The sequence below is a fragment of the Pinus tabuliformis genome, chromosome 6, assembly GCF_031772625.1.
Source record: "Pinus tabuliformis cultivar Carrire ecotype Pingquan chromosome 6, CPIR1, whole genome shotgun sequence".
NCBI classification, from domain to species: Eukaryota; Viridiplantae; Streptophyta; class Pinopsida; order Pinales; family Pinaceae; genus Pinus; species Pinus tabuliformis.
In genome coordinates, this window is record NC_142292.1 from 427827918 (window position 1) to 427849801 (window position 21884).

The following is a 21884-nucleotide window of genomic DNA, read 5'->3' on the forward strand; positions in this document are numbered from 1 at the left end:
AATAGAAATAGGTTTAGAATGATGACTCCATTGTTGTAATTCTACTCGCTGAAGCTGAGATTCAAGCTGCAAAAAATCAGTTTTCTCTTTTGCATTTTGTAGACAGACCTAAATGTCTATGAGAGAGACTTTGTTGACTTTTAATGTGTCATGAGTAGTAGAAAATATCAGAGTTTTGAGGAACTCTAATACTTCATTGATTCTGGCCATTTTCTTTGAAAAAATAAAGTGAATTTCACAAATACAGATTCTTCATCTCAAGCCATATATAAATAAGCCAAGTTGTAAAGATATATAATCATTTCAAAATCACAATTGAATATTATTGAACATATGAAATATGTAAGCCTTCAATGTATTCAAAGCAGCATACAGTAGTTCCAGGTCGTGGAATTTCAATCGCCCCCATTCAATTTTGAACAATACAATGCCAAAGAGATTGCCTTATTCAATGCTCAACGCTCAACATTCAAATGTTGATGCTAATGCACCAATACCCTATGCAACTCCAAGTTATTTAATAGTTGGATATTTCCTCTCAAACAGCGCAAACAATTCACATTGGGCGAGTAAAATATCAGTGCACAAATAATAATAGCTTCAACATTGCATTCTACACAGACTCAAAAGGTTCAGTAATGGCATTCTGGTGACTGGAGGCATTGGCATTCTGGTGAGGGATAACTCTATGACTTTCACGGATAATTTCTCATTGTGCTTCAAATCATGTTTGCAATGCATTAGCTCTTCTTCAGTGCTTGGCATCACATCCTGATACTAGAAGCCTTTTCCTCAATGCTCATATATCTTTATATCTATATCCTTTCTAAACACTATCAACAAGACACGACCATTTGAATACCTACGACTTACCAGCCTTGGAGTGATTGTCGCACTTGTGAAGGTGGATGACACGAATGCCATCAATTTTCTACTTTCTATGGAAATAATTCCACTTTGCTTGTGAACAATGGAGATGGGAAGTTTACTGTCAAAGATAGTGGCAACTTTTATCGTCCAAAAAATACTCTTGGATGATGTTGGGTTAGCATATATTTGTGCAAAAATAGAGCGCCTTTTTTCTTTTTAACAGTAGGTCAGGTATTGGTAAACTTGTAGAACAACCCTCCATGTGATTTCTTAAACACATAATTCATTGCTATCTTATGCTTTCTAAAAATCAAAGGGCATGTGAAGCATTAAAGAACTGCTTGCCTGATATTTTGCAAGATTCAACCTTTAGCAATTCGTAAGAAAGAGTGTCGATAACCCTACCACCACAACTCCTTAGGGTTTGAATTCGCAACTTGACACAAGTTGTAGCTGCATTGAGACAGAAGCCTGACAGCAGGATACCTCAGACATGGACTTGCAAATCTAATTTCTCTCACGAATTAGAATTGATTTGTGAAATTATCTCATTCCTCCAATGGCAGAGTACGTAGGTGGGACCAAACTGTAGGCACATGCGTTTTTGCATGAATATGTTTTACATAGCAAATAATATAACATAATAGGAAAACCAAAGTTGCGGGTAGAGTGGGTAGGTTTTATGCAGAGAATCTAGCTCAAATATCTCTGACATGCGGTTCATAATTTTTGAGCTATAGTCAGGTAGTCTAACCAACTTGGAACCAACGCATTTCATTTCAGGGGTCAGGGAAATGGAGTTACACCAATTCTGATAGGTTATAATAGAAGAGGCATTTTGAATCAACTTGGCTCCGAGAAATATAAAGGAACGAGAATTTTCTCCTATGGATTATGGGAGAGGTTTTAACCCATGCCAGGGATCTCCAAGGATGAACTGTAGAGAAGTTTTAACACACGCCAGGGATACTCCAAGGATGAACCTGGTAGAAATTGTAACCCATATCAAGGATACTTAAGGGATGAACCTATAAAACCCAATGAAGCAGTCAAGAGAACATGAAACGTTTCTAATAGATGAGGCAGAGAATCGACAGAGCTAAGTAAATTTTGGACTGTTGCAAATAATGCAATGGCCAGAATTCAATGTTTCTGCAGTATAAAATTCAAGAGTAGCGTTCCTGCAGGAGGAACTCACATTTTTCTATTTGGGGAGGGTAGAGAATGCAACTAAAATATGGCTGATAGGATATTCATCAAATGGTAGCCGAATTTTCATGCACATATAAATCACAAAATCAGTGGCTCAAAATGAAGCAGGGCAAGAGAACACCCACTTTGATACCATGTCAAATGCACATATGGCAGCAAAAAAATATTAAAGATAAGCAGAATAGTACATATATTATTTGACAATGATATCCATTTATAGTACATTCGTGTGACCGTTGGGTTCCACATCCCAAGGTCTCTTGGACTCTCATGGTTGTTCACATTCTACACCAACCCATAGAGGATTAGGTGTCCAACATAATCAAATTCCACTTTGGACAAGTGATATGATGAGTATAATAATTGCAATAGATTCCTCTTGTTTAGAGGACCAAAATCGACCTAAATATCACCTTATTTGGAAAAGAAGAAGTTGGTTGTTGAAGTTATTTATTTATTCATGTATATTGGTTTAGGTCAACCCTAAGCATAGGTACAATTGAACATGTTTGCCTCAACATCAAATGGACCCTCATGAAAGCATATATACAGAAAATACCTCAAGCACATTTGGACACAATAATCAAGTACTCTCTTCTCTCTTCTATTCTTTGGTTTGGACAAGTCTGACAAAGGAAAGCTCACACAAAGGGTCTGAAACTGCATGGTCGAAGCTCGCATGTGTCTAGGGTTTCTGAGTCTTAAACACTCTCAAGTAACTAAGGTTTTTCATCCCTAGAAGCTAGCATAGTATGCTCATGGGAGCATTCGAGAAGTCTCAGACGCACACAAAGAGTGTTTATGGGAGTGTCTAGGAGGCTAGGGTTTCTGCAGTCCAGTTTGGTCCTTGGAAACAACATAGAATGGTCTAGGGATCATTTAGGCTGCCATAGATGCTCACACAAAATCCTAATAGGAGTGTCCAAGGTTTGAGGTGGATTTGGGTATGTTTGGACCCCAGACACCCTCATCTAGTTCTCTAGAGAGTGTCCAGATTTGTCCTAGATGCACTCATCCAGTTCTGCAAAGAGCATCCAAATTTGTCTTAGATGTTCACACACAATATCTCTGCATGCATCTAGGACCGAAAGATGAGTTATTAGTATGAAACAAAGTTCAACACAATGACAACAATATCTAGTTGTTAACTATAGTCAATGACATTGCATTACAGTCCTCAGACTCAAGATCTTTTAATATAAGTATGTTTAAGGCCATGTTATGGATGTTGTAGTTATTTTTGTTGCATTTATGAATATATGGATCATTGTACTCTATTTTGTTGAATCATTTGATGACGATCAAAGAAGAAGAAGAATTTACAAGGGTTTCCCCCATAGTGTTTTTTCCCTGGTCTCCGACCAATCTTTACATGTGCATTATTTTCTTCTATTGTTCCTTTAGGTTCCATTACATTTACGATGATGATGTTTTTCTTTCTATATTGTTTCTTTTGTTTATGAATAATGATGTAGATTTGAATAATTTTATAATGTTATGGGGTGAAATTAATGTGTTAATGAAGAAATGCAATTATCTAGGCAAAGAAAAATGTAGTACTATGAAAAAATAACATTTTGATGGGGAAATGAAGGTTATCCACCTCAGTTTGGTGTTGGGGCTTCTTTGTCTTTTAGACACTTTCATTATACATTCTATAGGTATGCCATAAGAAGAGGCTCTAACAACAATTATGAGTTTATAGCCCTTTGGTTCCTTTTGGAATTTGTATGCAAGAAGGAGGTCAAAAAGTTGTAGATATTTGGAGACTCCAAGCTATTAATTGATTGACCTTCGTATAGGGTCTTAGTGAGAAATGTCAAACTTTAACCTATTGTAAGTAATATCCAACATGTTTTATAGGCTTTCAAATGGTTTTTTTTTTTCGTGGTTCACGGACACCTTGGTCATTGGCTGGCCGCTACATCCACAAAAATATTTGGGCTTATTAGCCCCGAAGGGAATCAAGCCCTGCGGCCAATAACTAGGCCTAACCCCAAGGGCTTTGGGGATAATTAACCCTGTGACCTCCCGATCAGCGAGGCACTGATTTGACTGGTTGAGCTAACCCTTGGGGCTTTCGAATGGGTTTCTTACTATCATATTCTTCGAGAATTAAATGAAAAAACTAATGACTTATCAAAGAGGTTGTATCTCTCCATGTTGGGTCTATTGGCCTCTAAGAGTACATTGATGGAGAAGTGCTGGATTCCATGAAAAACATACTCTAATCTCTACATTTGGTATTTATTTCTCTAGACACTATCTTCAAATGTTATTTCTAATTGTTTTAATGGTAAGTGGTTGATCTGAAAATGGAATGTACTTGTTTAAGGGTGCAAGGTATCCATTTCCCATAATTGCAAATGTGAGCTATACACTCCAAGTGACCTCTGAAAATGTGAAAACTTCTTATTTATTATACAGAGATAGACAGTAGGGGCATTCACCGGACATGTCACATCTAAAGAGAGGATGAGTTTCAAAGGCTACCCGGCCCTCTACAGGCTCTGCCTAAAGAAATAACGAAGTAAACACTTAGAAGTCTTTGACATACACATACTTGAAGTTTGATGTCTTGCGGAATAAGACAAATAACTTTCTGCAGCTGAATAGGTGATTATGTGTGTATGCAATTTATGTATATTTGTTGTTTAACACTTTATATCAGTTTTTGTTTAGCATGTCATCTTCAGCAAATAAAGACATCAAAATGATAAAGCAGTTCACCCCCTCCGGGCTACATCTGCTGGACCAAACCTCTCAAACTAGGCTTGTCCTCTTGTATTAAAAATGCTACAAAGGCTAATACAAGAATATGAGTGTCTCGAAAGACAGATATGACTGTAAATACAGAATCAGAAGACAGAAATTAGCTAAACATGCTCTTTCCCAAACACTAAACAGTGAAATTGTACCTTATACAATACTTTCCCCAATTGGCCCTGGTGGCCCTTTAAACTTGCATGGAGAATTTCGAGGTGAAGATGACCTCAATTAGCTCTGAAACCTCTGCCATTAGACTCAGAAGGTCGAAAATAAAAGACATAGGCTTTTGAATCACCAAAAATGGATGAACATAGCCCCCAAACAACTCAAGCACTGAAATGGCCCTAGTGGCCATGAAAGTTTCCCTGAAGCTAAACAGTGAGAAGAATGCATCAACAGGAAAAACGAGCTGTAGAAATGGATTCAGAATGCTGAAAAAATTTAGGAATGACCTTCGTTCCACATTCATTGGCTGCACAATTCCCAATGCAACTCCCAAACTGATTTGGCCCTAGTGGCTCCTGGAACTTCCAAGAAGCAATATCACCTGCAAATAACCTCATATGGTTGTGAAACCTATGCCAATGGCTTCAGAAGGTCGAGGAGACCCAAAATCAAAAAAAAATTCGTCCAAAAAGGACTTTCCTAGCCAAAGTTATGGCTCATTAAAGTTTCTCCAGTTTGCCCTAGAAAAACTCCAAATAAAATTGGCTAACTGCTAGATAACCCCGACAAATAGGCAATTCCGCCATTTTTGGAGCGCTTCGCCAAATCCTCCGCCAGACAGACCGCCGGTTAACGGATTGTTTTAATGGCACATGTGAACGCATTTATCAACGAGCAATTTACCTTGGATGGCGCTTGGATGGTTAGTGGATGGGCGGTGGACTGTGTGTTAACTCCCGCGTTTGGTGGCAATGTGAACACGTTGTATAACAAAATGCGGTAACCGTTTACAATAGCGCCGGCGGTTGAGTTAGGCTCGCGGTTATGGGGAGAGGGTCCCATGGTATAGGGGCTACCCCCTTCGGGCCCCCCCAAAAGCCATTTTAAACTTCATATAAATTTTTCCCCACTCACATAACAAGACCTTCAGTAGTGGCTCAACTGTTAAGCATTTCGGTGTTACACGGGATGTCATGGGATCGAACCTCACTGCCACCAAAATTTTAAATAACGCACATGCCACCTGCTGACGTCATCCATGCCACGTTGCTGCCTCCGAGTCTGCCACGTGGCAGCCTGCCATTCGCTCCCCAAAAAAAATATTCTCTGGAATATTCCGGGAATTTTTTTTTGAAAAAATTCAAAATCTCAATGTTATTGGGCAATTTTTCTTTTTGGCATAACTTCCTCATACGAAGACCGTTTTCTGAACCGTTCATGGCGCCGGAATCAGGAAGACGAGCTCTATCCATTCATTCAGATTCAAACTAGTTTTGAGCACTTTCATTTTTGACCATTGTACGACACTTGGTCCTGAGCTCTTGATCAGTGGTGATGAGTACAGGCTAAGCCTAAGGAAGATTTTTCAGATTTTGTTTAAGGATTAAATATAATCATTAAAATATAAATAAATATAACCTCCTATCCTATAATTAAATAATGTTAATAACTCTCTTATAAAATATATAAAAAATGATAAAAACAGTAACATGCTTTGAAAAAACACAAAAATTTGTCGATAAATAGACTTTTGGAAAAGCCCAAAAACTTTAACACTTTAACAAAAACTCCTTTCGAGTGAATACCTTTGGGGATTTTCGCATGCCTTTTTTTAATTCTACACCCCTTATTTAATTTACCGAATGCATCTGTTAGGATAAGCTTAGTTTCGACACTCTTAAATCAAAAATGTATTTAACACATTGCTCATCCGACAGTGAATTATCCCTCACATAGTGTGGTTCTACAAGATGCAGCTACAAACGGTGAATATCAATTTTTTAGGAATGTAGAGAGGAGAAACACAAAAAATTAACACACACAAACCATAGGAATTATTGTTCTTTTCTATTGATCACACAAACTTGATTATTAGAATGAACTCAATGAGGGGTATTTAAACCTTTTCCATCTAGCAGATCGCCTAAAATAACTTCACATGTGCACACACCCTAAATTCAACTTTTCCAAACCATAACTTAACTTGAAATCACTCGACTTGACCTAGTTAACTGACTCTCCTAAATTTAGCCAACTCTAGCATGCAAGAGTAAATCAACTTGAACCTTAAACTGAAATTAGACTAAGAAATTTCCTTCTCAAATCTACCTCAACCTTCAACTTTATCCAACCTTATCCACTATGGAAATAAATCATGTATAGGCAAATCACATATAACCTTGGAAACCTCGATTAGATTACCTACCACAATATAATTGAAGGTTGGATCCATTGGTAAACTTAATATGTAAACTGTCATGGATATTCCACTGGATAGTTCGTCACAACAGATTTGATAATATTATATTAAAAATTTGAGATCCTACACTATTGCTGTTTTATTTAATTTCTAGATCTGTAGCTTTTACTTTAATCAGTGCATGCATGCAAATGGAAATCATGAAAAAAATTAGATAACGATAAAATAGGATCACACACACATAAGACACAAAATGTGCTCTATGGGAAACCCTTTTGGGTGAAAACCCAGCTGGAAGGCGAGGTCGCTTCGCTCTCTTTCTCTGTCTGGAAATATGGCTACAAGTACAAATAAGTAATGTTTGTGGCCCATGGGCTGATACAATGCACAAATCCTCTCTATGTGCTCTAACTCATATCTCTCTTGTCTATCTTTGCTTAACTATGAAAAAAATGCTCTCAAAAGAATGGAATGCCTCTTCCTCCTAATGGCCCAATTATAACTTAGCCTGATAGCCTACTAGTGGTTAAGTTTGACTACATAAACTCTTAACTAGAGTTACAATATAGACTCTTCTAGAGTATTTTACATCAAAAACATGTGGCTAGCACCTTTTCCAGAGATAATGGGGGTTGACATGACATCCCCCCGAACTATAGGTGTGAAAACATGAAGGCTAACTTCTGAGTGGCATAACGTTTGCATACGGACTTTGATTGGTGCGCATCTTATGTCGTTGGAAAGGTCTCTATATGTATAATAACATGAAAATTTTCTACACTAGAGTAGAAAAAATTTACCCCAAAAAAACATCATTTCATGCCTCAAAACGCTTCTCGAAGGTTTCAAACCCCGTTTCGCCAAACTAGGTCCGATTGGTAATAATGGTCATGTGAGCTGATCCCTCCACTTTTTCCACTCCAAATGAATCGAAATAGACGAAAAATGATATAATGATCCAATTCGGATCAAAATTATTAGCAAGAAAAGAAAAAGTGATATTCTCCTCTGTAAATCTCATAACATAAGAATGAGTGCCAAAGGCTGCACCATTATGTTGAAAACTTGTAATTTTGACAGACATCTTATTAAAACTAATGAACACATCCAATCCCCTTGGGTGATCATACAGTGGATTCCCTGCCACACTCCCTCTATTAGAAGGCATTAGAACATTGAGCATGGCATCTACCATCTCTTTCCTCAAATTTGCAGAACATCGAAGCTCATCAATGTGATATACAATCCTAACAAGATCGCCTGCACTTCCAATTCATGAAGCATAAGAGTCTGAACTACGGTAATCCATTAATCCATAGCTTGAATCCATGAATCCATGGTTAGGAAATATTGACACAAATGTTGTGTTTTCGCCTTTGTATCTATAATAACGAACTTCGTTGTGAGCCAGATGCTCCAACATAGATTGTCCCAACTTTATTTGCCTCATTCCCAGTTAGTGGAACTTGTGTTTATGCACATTTTCACCATAATTCTTTCCAGTGACTTTCTCAATAACTCTGCTGAGATTAGGTACCCAATATTAGAGTATTCCATGGTTGAGCGTGGATCAAAATCCAAGGATATCCCTTTCATGAAACGGATTGCTTCCGACAATTTCGACGGAGAAGGGAACCTCAGTTATGATACATAAAGAGTTGTTTGGATTTTAAACACATCGATTCCAGCCTCGAGTGTGTTGTAAAATATTTTGTACTGTGATATTGAGGAATTAGTTTTCCACAGTCAACCAACCTCCATCCACCCTGAATTGAAATAAGATTCCTACGATGAACTACGATAGACAATGTGTTATACTTTTCATTATTTTCTTTATTTTAAATATCATAATCTAGGTATAAACTTTATTTCATTTATAAATATTGGATTAGGGAATGTTTACAAAGCAAAATCTTAAAGAACTTTTTATCAATTGCTTTTCAAAATAAATGAATATAATTAATTTAAATTAAAAATATTAGAATTAAAAGAGTGAAACTTATGACCCAAATTTCTCATAGAAAATTCTTATGAAAATTTGAATCTTAAAAATTTAATTTTTTTTAATAATTCAAATTTTTATTTTTTAAAATTTCTAAATAGTTTAATAACTTTGTTTAAAATATTAATGAATAACTTATTATTCATTAATGATTAACTTCAGTAATCCATAAACACTACTAATGAATATAAAAAATACTCAATAGTATGTTTAAGAAATTTAGATCAAATTCTAACTTTAAAAAAAACTTTATCTATTTTAATAAAATAACGTTAAATTTATTTATTTATCAGTTTAAATATCTTATAAAATTTGTATTAAATCTAATAAATATTGATGAATTCATAACTAATTTCCATTTTTTATAAAAAAAAATTATAATCACATGAAATTCTATTCACTAGAAAATTTCAGGGATTTAATGGAGATGCCCATTCCTCTCCGTATCCTGGAAACGAAAAAAAAAATGAGCTACCAAATTTAAGGGTTTCTTCGGAACAGATTTAGTAACACCATTCAAGACCCCTTCACTACTCTTTCAAATTCTACATCCTGAAACGAAAATAATTACAGAAATTAAATCATTAACATAATTCACTCATCAATGATCAAAAGAATTGTTCAGTGTATTAATTTCACGCATTAGTTACTGTGATAGGAAAACTTCAAATGTATTTCTTCAATGAATAAGATAATAGATATATTGGATGTATAATTTGAAACAATTTATTTTAATAAAATAAATATCATTTATTTAAATTTTCAATCATTATTTGTTAGAAAATTTGAAAGATATTAGATAGCCATTAAACACAAAATACTAAATATATATATTGTGATATATTTTTATTTATCCTAATAGTTATATGGGACATAAATTTTTAACTTCTATATTTTTAGATCATGACTACAACTTACTTAGGAACTAACAATTTATAGATTGACACTTGAGAACTCATAATGATAACTTAAGAACATATGGAAGCGTTATTTCTAATACTCTCTCTTAATAATTACACTAAAAAGATTAAAAACACATATTACAATAACAATAACAATCTATGTCTCAGTGGTCTTTATTGTCACTCACATCCGCTCTTGAATTATCACTTACATCCACTCTCGAATCTCACAAACATGACTTTTTCACCACTACATTTTCCAGCTGTTACTTGACCTCCATTTAAAACATAACTACCTCTAACCATATGAACTTTGTAATCCTCAAATAATGAACCATACTATAGACGAAACACCAAATCTTCTAATTTAAAAACCACAAACCCATTTTATAACCAATAAAAACATAAACACCAACACTAACACAATCTCTTAATAATAATTTTATTATTTTAACACAACGCCCAAACCCAAACCACCCCCTAGCCCACCTCACCCCTTCCCCCGCCCTGCCCCCCAAAAAAACAACTCAAACCACCCCCCCACCTCTCCCAGCCCCCCAAAGAAAATCTCAAATATACCAATTAGCCTACAGCAAGCTGGCACGCCAATAATTTTTAAATTATGGTTCACCATTAACCTCGCTGATGCAGAGGCAATTGTCCTGGAAGATTTTCCTCAGGCGGTTGGATCTGGCTGTGGCAGTCGACAGGTTGCGTACTGGAGGTCGTTATGGCAGAGGAGACTTCGAAGGAACCGCAGGAGAATTTAAAGCAAGAAGACAGAAGGATCCAGCGATGCTTGAAGGAGCTACTGATCCGAATTCCTCTCTTTTGCTCGTTGCGGCTTGCAATATAGCATTCCCATAGGATTTGAAAAGGAACTACTCGTACATAAAGCATACCATTACCCCTAAATCTCCGTAGCAAATGATTCACTGAAGCAGTGCCTGGTCTTGTGGCCAAGGGACCAAACTTCAGTCTCTGAGCAGTGTGAGAAGAGGACAGTGTTGAGGCTGATCTCACTTCGGACACCATAACACAGAATGTGAAGATGAAACTGACCATGAGGCCGAAAGTTGATGTGTCAAAGAAAAATGAAGTTCAAACCACAATCCATGTGCACAATATTGCCTTATGCCATGGAGCCTTTCGGCAAATCAGGAGAAGAGGAAAACATATATATATATACTCCGTGGCAACTCGTGGATCTCAGATAGTCTCGGATCTCAAGTCCCAGGTTTGTGACTTCGTTGATGGTGGAATCCTCGGATCTCGAATCCCGTGCAGATCTTGGTGAGTGACGACTTTAAGCACACAAAGCTCTTCAGCATATCTGCATTCCAATCATTTATCATGACTTTTAATACGGACAACACAACGAACCATGCACAGGTGGTTTGATCGATCACTCCACACATCCGAGATCTCGACCCTCACTAGCTCTTATACTATATTAGAAAAATTGAGGGCAGAGAGAATGATTAACACAAAAGACCAAAACACCAAATACACTGTAATATATTTTTTATTAATTACAACCGTTACATATAAGATATAAATCTTTGATTTATATATTTCTAGATGATAGCTATAATTCATATTTGGGAAACAACTATTTCCCAATTGACCATTGGGAACTTACACTAACAATTCATAAGAAAAAATAAAAACATTACTTGTAACATATTTTTATAATAAGAAAAAAAAATATATTAAGTAAAAATAATATATAAAAAAATATCTAAGTAAAAAATAATATTTATATGACCGTGATAAATGAAATCTGAAACAAAAATATACAAATGCTACCTGATCTGCAATTTTTTTTTTTTTTTTAAGAAAATAAATAAATATAAATAATTATGATTTATGAAAAACCAACGAACCAGAGTTGGAAACCACATATTTTCTAATCTTTTAAGGTTTAGATTATATACACACTCTCATCTCAATGTTTTATTTAACCAGTTTTAAATTTTAATCATAATTATCAATGGAACACCGATGTGTTTGATTGAGTTTTTCAGAACGAAAAAGCATCATAATATTATATTGAGAGAATATAATGTTTCAAATTGTACAAATAACAGTATTCAGGAGCTGTATGATCTTGATTTTGAAGATACATCCTGATGACAAAAAATTCCAAAAAGAGCATCAGTCATATACAAAACCATGTATATATGCAACACATACAAGACCAATTCAGATTTGAAAAACTAGATCATAGATACCGCTGGGCATCATATATCACGACATGTTCAGATTTTAGAAGCAAGAGATGAAAAGGAGGAAAAAACCATAGAAAAGTCAGCATCCAGGAATAGAGAAATCCTGGATGAGCCAGGAATTCTCGCCGAAAACAACCTTCATGGACCAGGTCTTTGACCCAAGAAGCAGGCCCTCCTTTGACAGGCAGTCCGCTATCTGATTTTGAGCACGACAGATGTGTTGAATTGAGCTATCTTTCATGAGTCCCCAGTAGAACATGATCCTGTCCAGCCATCCAGCTAGGTGGGGGGAACTGATGTGACTCAATCCCATGACATGATCAACCACAGATTTGGAATCACCAAAAATAGAAATAGTCTGGATAACAAAAAAAATACAAAAAGCGAGTAAACCTGCTAGGGCCCGCACCTCCGCCAAGCTATTGGTACCGCTCCCTCCATTCCATGAAAAAAAGTATTGCAGGTTCTTGTCCATTATGATATGAACCCCACATCCACAGATATTTTGTTGTTCAGCACCATCAAAAAACGCCTTTGGAAACTCTGAGTGGAAGCATACATCCTCTGATCTGTTGCCTTTCTTCATTTTGGGCTGCTTTTTTGGAATAGTATCATAGACAGATATGATTTGCTGCAGGATAGAAATGAGGGGGATCTTTGATTCCTTGAAAATCTTGTTGTTCCTCCATTTCCAAACACACCAAAGGACAATAATAATCATGGGCCTCCATGAGTCTTTTTGCGCACTCCACCAATCAAAAGCTGCCTGAGTAGAAACAAAAACAATGAGAGGGAAACCATATAGATTTGCCAAGGCCTGCCAGATTTGCCAAGAAGATTGACATTGGAAAAACATGTGGAAATTTGATTCCTCGTGAGAATTGCACATCACACATCTGCTCGGCCCGTGCCAATTCCTTTTCCTCAGATTCTCCCATGTCAAATTTTTATTGTGGAAGACAAGCCACGAGAAGAAAATTAATTTCGGAGGGCAACCTGTCTTCCATAAGAGCGGAGGAAAAATCGTACTACAACGAGGGGACTTTGGGCGAAACAGATCAGCGTAAATGTCTTTTACTTGAACCACCATGTTTGCATTTGGAACCGTCCAGATCAGATAGTCAACTTCCCTTGAACGATGAAAACCACAGCCTTTCAGAGATACCATGACGGATTTCCAAAGCCCAGCCAGAGAAGTTGGCATGCCGAGATCATTAGCCTCTTTCCAAGGGGGATTGGGCCTTGCCAAGCTGAGATGAGCTTGTCCTAAGTAAATATACCAATTCTGTGGAAAAAACTAAGAAGATCCTCAGGAATGGAAATGCCCTCCCGGCCACCCATGATGGGGTCTATGCCAATAAGAATTCTGTTGCCAGATTGTAATTTCCACTTTAAATTTTTTAGAAAATATTGCTCTATTTTTCGAAAACTGAGCCAAATAGCTAATCCATATTTTGTACCAATCCTGCCTTTCCTGTACCAGAATTCTATATCCCTTCCTTTCATATATTTCTTTTTGATAGAGTTGCTCCACGGCCCTTCCCCGAAGATCCCCCTCCACAAAGACTTACAAAGGAGAGCTTTACCAAAGACCCTCAGATCAAGTAATCCCCAACCTCCTAAACTCTTGGGCGAAGCTATCTTTTCCATCCTAGAAAGGTGGTATTTCTTCTGATGAGATTTACCGCCCCATATAAAATTTGCAGAGATCTTGTTCATTTTGTGTATTATACTTGCAGGGAGGAAAAAAATATGAGCCCAGTAAACAGCCAGTTGCGATAAGATAGCTTGAGTTAAAATAACTCTACCCGCTAAGGAGAGACACTTGAATTCCCAAGCCGAGATCTTTTTGTAGTACCTGTCAATCATCCACTGCCAGTCCGCACTAGAGTAACTGTTGGCCTTTAACTGAAAGCCCAGGTACTTTACACCATCCTTGATCAGCCTCGACTCTATTCCAAATAACTCAGAGACCCAATTCACCATTTCCATATTGGTGTCGTTGTGGAAAAGAACAGACTTAGCCTTGTTTATATGTAACCCTGTTGCGCTTTGAAATCTATTAAGGATATCATAGAGGCATGTCCACGATGCCCTGCAGAGCATAGCAAAAATAAGCACATCGTCAACAAAAAGATTGTGAGAGATGAAGTTTTTCCTGCATATCTTTACGGGCCTGCACCTATTTTCTAAGACCGCCTTGTTAATGTGAAGGCTCAGAGAGTTCATTGCCAGGATAAACAGAAGAGGAGATAGGGGGCACCCTTGACGAAGCCCTCTTTCAGCTGGAAAAAAAGGAGAGGGCATGCCATTAATGATGACTGCATAATTCACATTCTCCACGCACGCCATAATCCAGCTAATGGAGTTTGATTTCAGACCAATTTTTGCTAATAAACATTTTATAAATCCCCAATCCAAACAATCATAAGCTTTTTGTAAATCAATTTTCAGAATGGCAGCATCTGATTTCTCCGAGAGCATAGTAAACAAGCATTCCTGTGTATTGGCGACGACATCCAATATATTCCTTCCCTTTAAAAAAGCGTGTTGATCCTTAGTAATAAAGGTGGCCAGAGTCTCTTTTATCCTTTCAGCAATAATTTTTGTGATGATCTTGAAAGATATGTTGCATAAGGAAATCGGCCGGAAATCTTGGAATGAAACCGCCTCCACTTTTTTCGGGATAAGAGCTATTAGAGTGGAGGATGTAATCTGATGAATACTACCTGAAATTCTTGATGCTTCGACCATCCTCAACAGATCTTGCTTGATGATATCAAAGAAATGTATAAAAAATTCTATTGTCCAGCCATCTGGGCCAAGACATTTGTCCTTTTTAAAGTCCTTCAAAACACCCATAAGCTCGTCCTTTGTTACAGGCCGAAAGAGGCTCTCATTTTTTTCATCATCAAACATCTGAGGCACCAAATCAATTCCCCATAGGATGTCCTGGAAACCGCCTCCTTCCCTTCGTTTATATTGGCTTTTAAAATGATTTACAGCTTTTGTAGAGATATCTTGTTGAGTGACATAAAAGCCTCCCTGACCATCGCTTATCCTCCATATGGTGTTTTTCTCACACCTGGAATTTGCATAATTATGAAAGAACTTCGTATTCCTATCACCCTCCTTAAGCCATGTTACTCTACTTTTGAGCCTCCAGAAGGCTTCCTCCTGTTTCAAAAAGTTCTGTTTTTTTCTTTCCAGCTCTTTTATCCTACATCTCATGCTAAAGGAAAAGGAATTAGCATCCATATTCATGTGGATCGTATCCAACTCCCTCTGCGTTTCTTGAAGAGAGGCTCTATCCCTCTGTCTTTTTTTAAATTGCCAATCTTTGACCACTTTTCTCATGGCATTCAGCTTGTCTCTGAAAGTCATAAACGGGGGAACCGAATCCTTAGCAGAAAAATCCTTCCAAGTTTTAGTTACAACCTCATTGAAGTCTGGGTCTTGCAGCCATGTTCTATTGAATTTAAAAGGGTACCCCTTTCTGAAACCACTTTCCTTCCAACAGAGATAAATTGGTCTATGGTCAGATATAAGAGCAGTCCCAATGGACGAGTGTGGCATTCCCATTTTATCAATGATGCTGCCATGAACAATGAACCGATCGATCCTTTTAGCGATATACGCCTTTTCTGATCTTCCGTTATCCCACGTCGGCATCATTTTAGAAGGGGCAATGTCTACAAAATTTCTCTGCAAAAGTTCATGCTTTATGCGATCAGCAAGCGGATCTTTATTCCTGCAGTTTCCCCATCTTTCTTCAGTGCTTAGAGTTACGTTGAGATCGCCTGCAATCATCAGAGATTCTATATCAAAAATTTCTGAAGCAAAAAATTTATCCCAAAAGGTGACCCTGTTCTTATAAGGGGCATAGGTATTCAAAATATTAATAGGGCAATCTTTTCCTCTGATGGATGCTGAAATGAGAATGCCGGTGAAACACTTGAACGCCCTTGCCCTGATCCAATCAGGGTCCCACAGAACCGCCAGCCCTCCCGATAGACCCTTAGCCTCTGAAGCTACCAGGAACCATGAGGGAAACATTTTCCTAAAATAGGCAATGGATACATGGCTGCTATGCATCGTTTCTTGTATTAAAATGATTTTTGGCTGAGCAGAATAGAAGAGGTCTTTTAGCGCCAAAAATTTGAGGTCTGCTCCCAGACCTCGAATGTTCATGGAAATCATAAAGGTCATTTGGAAGAGTTACCAGCCACACATGCTCTAAGAGGCTATGTCTCTGACATATCATAGATGGGAACCTCAGTCAAGGATAGTTTCCTTATACCACCATCTGCTATAATTGTCCTCCCCCTAAAATATCTGCTGCCCCCATTATGTTTCTTTCTGACTGTTATATTCCTTGCTGAGTTTGGGCTAATAAAAGGCACTCCATGATTACTCGGTTTATGGATAGTCAGCGGTTCCAGCTCCAAGGATTTTCTGCTTAATAGAAAGTCGAGGTCACTATCATATGGATTAACAGGAGAGGAGGTCGGGGAATTTAGAGGGGTAACAGCCGTCATTGGCTCCTTTCCATTCGAGGATAGATTCAGGGACTTTTTGGGCGACGACGATGATGAAGAAATAAGAATGGGGTGGGATCCCACAATAAAGTCTTTAAACTGTATGGGAGGAGGGGACGGGACCGCTTTGTCGTCAGTTGGCTCCGGAATAGACGGGCATTGCAAAGGTGAAGTGTTGATTTTTGAAGTGCCTGCAAACTTACTCAAGCTTTCGGGTCTTGAATCTCTTTCATAAGAGGCTTCCTGATACAAATACTGCGGAGAACAAATGACATTGTTATCCATATTTTTAGAAACTTGCCCATTCACAAGTTTTGTCGGGGAGAGAGAAGCTGAAGGAGTTGTGACCTCCTTTTCGCTGAGCATGGGAGAGTCAACCCTGACCTTACGATGCAACATCCTGCTTTTTGACGACAGTTTCCGAAAACAATTTTGGATAAGGTGTCCTATTCTGTGACATGCAGAGCACCTGAAAGGGATGCCCCAAAAATCTAGTCGTTGTTTGATCTTAAGGTCTCTCCAGGCAATCTCAATATGGTCAGGGAACCCCCCCTATAGGCCTTCTCAATAAGAATCCATGCTATTCTCTTGTCCTTCGCACCCAAGCATCTTGGGTCGACATAAACGAATCTTCCAATAGAATTACCTATTTCAGCAAGCATCTCCTTGGACCACATCTCTAGGGGCAGATTTGGGAGCTTGACCCAAATAAGGTTATTCGACGGCGTGTTTTTTAAAGGGTTATATCCTATGTACCACCTATAGAGGGCGAGGAAGCTCCTATTGTATACCCATGGATGTTTCAGGATAGATTCAACATCATTCGCCTTCATAAAATGGAAGCAATACCACTCTTTCATAAGATTAGAAATGATGGGTGTATATCCAATCACAGGTTTCCACTGAACCTCAAGCCACTTTCTCATCCCGGCATCGTCCATTTCTGGAAAATGCCACTTACCCACCAAGGCAAGGTCCTGTAAGCTTTCAATTCTTTCGGTCAGGTGAATGCTGTCCAATTTAATTGCAGTTGGCGGGGAAATAGTTTTGACAGGGTTGCGGGCCTTGTTGTAACTGCTAGCATGCTCTCGCATCAGCTTTTTCTGATGGTTAACCCCTCTCCTATCATCCTTCCTAGACGACTTGTCTCTATGGATACCTTTTCTCTCCCTGTCAGCAACACACATCGCCGATTTGACAACCACGTCATCGAGGGTGGATTGCCATCCACCCGACAGCGTGGCATTCTCCCATGCCTTCTCGGCCTGGATTGCAGCCCTGACCATGGCTTCCATGGCCGACGCATCTGAGCCACCCTCCATGTGCCTCCAAAAACCCCTACCTCAGGATTAGAGCCAGTACCTTAGTCCTAAAATGGATTTCCGGATCGCAATCTTACCAGAAAATTAATCAGACTCTAACCACACTCAGAGCATAAAGCCTGGATTAAGTAAATGCCAGACGAAGGAATTAAGTGTTACTACACTGGCTCTGACACTGAAACGGATACTTAGAAGACTCGAGAATTATGGTTCCAGGATCCGAGGCAGACACGGAAATAGAAACCACTTTTTGGTCATAGATAATAACTATAGGGATACGGGATTACAGAAGGTAATTTACTGAGGATGGGTGATCCTGGATTGTTTTTGCCTTCAAGTACAAATACACGTCATCTAAGGACACAATTCAAATCCCTATGAGATTTGAAAAAACAATTCCAGATAAGGCTGAGATAATCCGGGCCCGTAAAAATTTTCCGGTCCAGAAAATTTTGAGGCACCGGTTGATGGACAGGGCTACTGGTAGCATGCCATGACAATTCCAAGTTCTACAGAGGAAGAGAGTTTCAGCTTTGGATTGAAACTCGAGAAGAATACCATCTCCCTGATTTTGTTAACTGGTAGACGAATCTTGACACACTAAGCAGCAACAATAAATTTCAACGATACACCACCACCCTCCTATTTTGAAACGAAAGTCTGAGCACGGTTTATGAATTACTATGAACTTTTTCAGGATGCGGAAGATTTCCCAGACCATAGTGACATTTATCAGACCAAATCTTAGAAATTTTAAGGAGCATGCTAAAAGAAATTTATACTTAATTCCCTCCCATCTCTGGACTTAAAGATTTATAGCAATCATAATTTAGAAGCATCTCCGAAACACAAAGGCTTATACAATCTTAAATGAAAACTAAGAGCTACTTCCAGAAACGAAAAGATACAGAAGCATAAAAACACAAACTGGGAGGGATTGATACCAACTGACCTCTTTCCAGGCGCGTGTCGAGGGGAGAGCAACCATTTACCTCCAGCAGAACCAAAAACCAGTTGATTTGAAAAACAGAGTGTTTAGCCTCCGATAAAGGGAAGAGAAAGGATATTCAAAGAAAAGCAACTCCGCTGTCTGTGGGCTGTTAATATAGTGGGATTATGAACGATAGCTTAGCGGAGAGGGAAGAGTTCGTGTCAATATGATAGCTATCATGGGTGGCTATGGGCTGAAATCGTCAGGTGTCAACGCGACGAGCAGAAGGCATGCATGGGGATTCAGAGAAGACAAAACAGCTATGAAGTAGGGAAGGAACGAGTGCAGAGCATGTATTGGATCCTCGGACTTACCTGCTCATCAGGGATTGGAGCGGCTGAGCAGATCTAAGGCATCCTGGTTGGTTGCTTTCAGCATACTTCTCCTCTCGGCATGCACCCTTCTCCCTCCTCACTCCGTGTTTGATTGAGTTTTTCACATGAAAGAAGAATGGAAATTTTGAAAAAAAGTGGTTTTTGTCATTTGGGTGAATCTCAAACAACTTGCACTAAAAAAAACTAATTATATGTTCACGTGTTTAGCATTGCATTTGTACTGGTCACCATGGTATCTTCATTAATAAAATGGGGAGGACATTGTCAACCTATGTCCAATTCGCCCACACTTCCACATTAATCTCGGATTAATGTTGGACAAGCGTCCTGCACAACTGCACAGTCCATATGATAAATATTCATAACGTAAGTTAATATAGCCATGGATACAGACTATTACAACGTAAACTAAGTTATGTATGTAGGTTTGTATATGTAGGCTTGTATTTGAGCTTGCGACGAGTCGACTGGACTAGTCTCCTTAATTACCAAGAAACAAACAAGCACATGCAGCCAACCATCTAGAGCATGATGCAGCCATGAACATAAATGGTTAATGGAGTTATAAGTTTCAGAATTTGAAGAGCCATGGATTAATGTATGTTTTATAAATTTTGTCTTTGAATTTTTTTATAAATTATAAATTTTTAATTATTTTGTAAAAAAATATTTTAAAAGTGATTTAAATATGCAAGAAAATTACTAATTAATATTTTATTAATTAATGGAGTAACAATCACCAAAATATACTAATATTTTTCAATTTCTACGAATTATTCAATCAAAACATTTAAACAAAATAATTAAAATGCCCAATTTCAATAAACAAAATAATTAAAATGCCCAATTTCAATATAGACTATTTGCTTAGTAAATTTTTTAAAATATATACACAACTTTATATAAAACTTGAACTCAATAAAAACATATACACAAATATGAAATTTTTACATATCTATTTAAACATATGTGTTTGAAATGATGGAATTTTTCATAAGGATTCAATTTTCAACTATATAAACCCCACCCCAGAAATTGAAGATTCTCCTGGAAAAATAATATATATTTTTTTTCCTGGAAAAATAATATATATATATATATATATATATATATATATATATATATATATACTTCAATGGAGGCTAAAAAGAACGCACTTCAATCGAGGTTATTAGAACAGGGTGGATATCATACGCATGGGTTAGAGATGATAAAAGATGCGAACCATCACAGTGTAGTAGACACAATTTGAACTGACAGGCGAGTTTATTAAATACGCCAACACGGATTGTGATGTTAACAAAAGCTAGCGAAGGGATATGACAACTGGGATTGTGATGTTGTTAAATCTACTGGAGGGGCATTCACCTCTCTAAATTATTTAAAAACAGTAAAACAAAATTACAACTATTTAGTCTTGTACACACATTTTAAAAATTGTTTTGAAGTTAATGAACCGAGATCATAACACCATGGTGAATAGAATCAATTGAAAGTTTCTCTGAACTTTGCCTTCAGGTATCTTTTTCTGCCATGCCATGTCATATTTGCATTACCGGGAGGCTTTAACGGTCTGAATACTGGTGGGATCTGTCATTTGAATCTCCAGAGCACGAGATGAAGAAGATACGTGAGAAGAAGATCACTGCAATGGTGTGTCAAAAGGAAATGGGAATGGTGGAGTTGTAATGTCAACATCTCCTTCTAACATTTGGACAACTTTACTCATTGAGGGTCGACGAGATGCCCTGAACTGAATGCACCACGGTCCAACTAAACTTAACCTTTTGGCGATGGATAAATCTTCATCTGATATGTTTCCTTTTCTTAAATTTCCAAACTCACCCTTTTCCACTTGATTAAAAGTCCACTCTGCATAGAAGAACTGGCTTGATCTACTATCATGATTCTCATAATCGATGTTCTTTCTTCCGCCCACCATCTCCATAAGTAATACACCATAGCTATACACATCAGACCTATCAGTCACAACTCCATACACTCTTGACCACATTTCTGGAGCAGCGTAACCCATTGTTCCTAAATTAGCGACAGAGACGTGACTTTCCTCTCTGTCACATATTTTGGCCAGACCGAAATCTGTGTTGGGAATTTCTGGTAAATTCCAAAACAAAATCACTGAACAGAGAGTAATACTCTATTTTTTGCCACGGGATATTTAACACGGGGAAGCAAAAAAAAAATTTAGCAGACAGAGTTTTCCACATACAAATAAAACTTGTATTCATTAATAAAATGCCTGATACAAACTTCTTCCTCTACAAAGGGATTACACCAACAGAACTGCTTCAGATGCACAAAAAAAATTACTCTGTCTCATAAAAAT

The 21884-nt window shown here is 37.7% G+C and overlaps 2 pseudogenes; one reads left to right on the forward strand and one right to left on the reverse strand.

Annotated features, from left to right (window-relative positions):
* The first annotated feature begins 695 nt into the window (after nucleotides 1-695).
* On the forward strand, nucleotides 696-1253 carry LOC149259133 (uncharacterized; annotated as a pseudogene).
* Nucleotides 1254-21179: 19926 nt separating this feature from the next.
* On the reverse strand, nucleotides 21180-21572 carry LOC149259134 (LEAF RUST 10 DISEASE-RESISTANCE LOCUS RECEPTOR-LIKE PROTEIN KINASE-like 2.2 pseudogene; annotated as a pseudogene).
* Nucleotides 21573-21884: the final 312 nt, after the last annotated feature.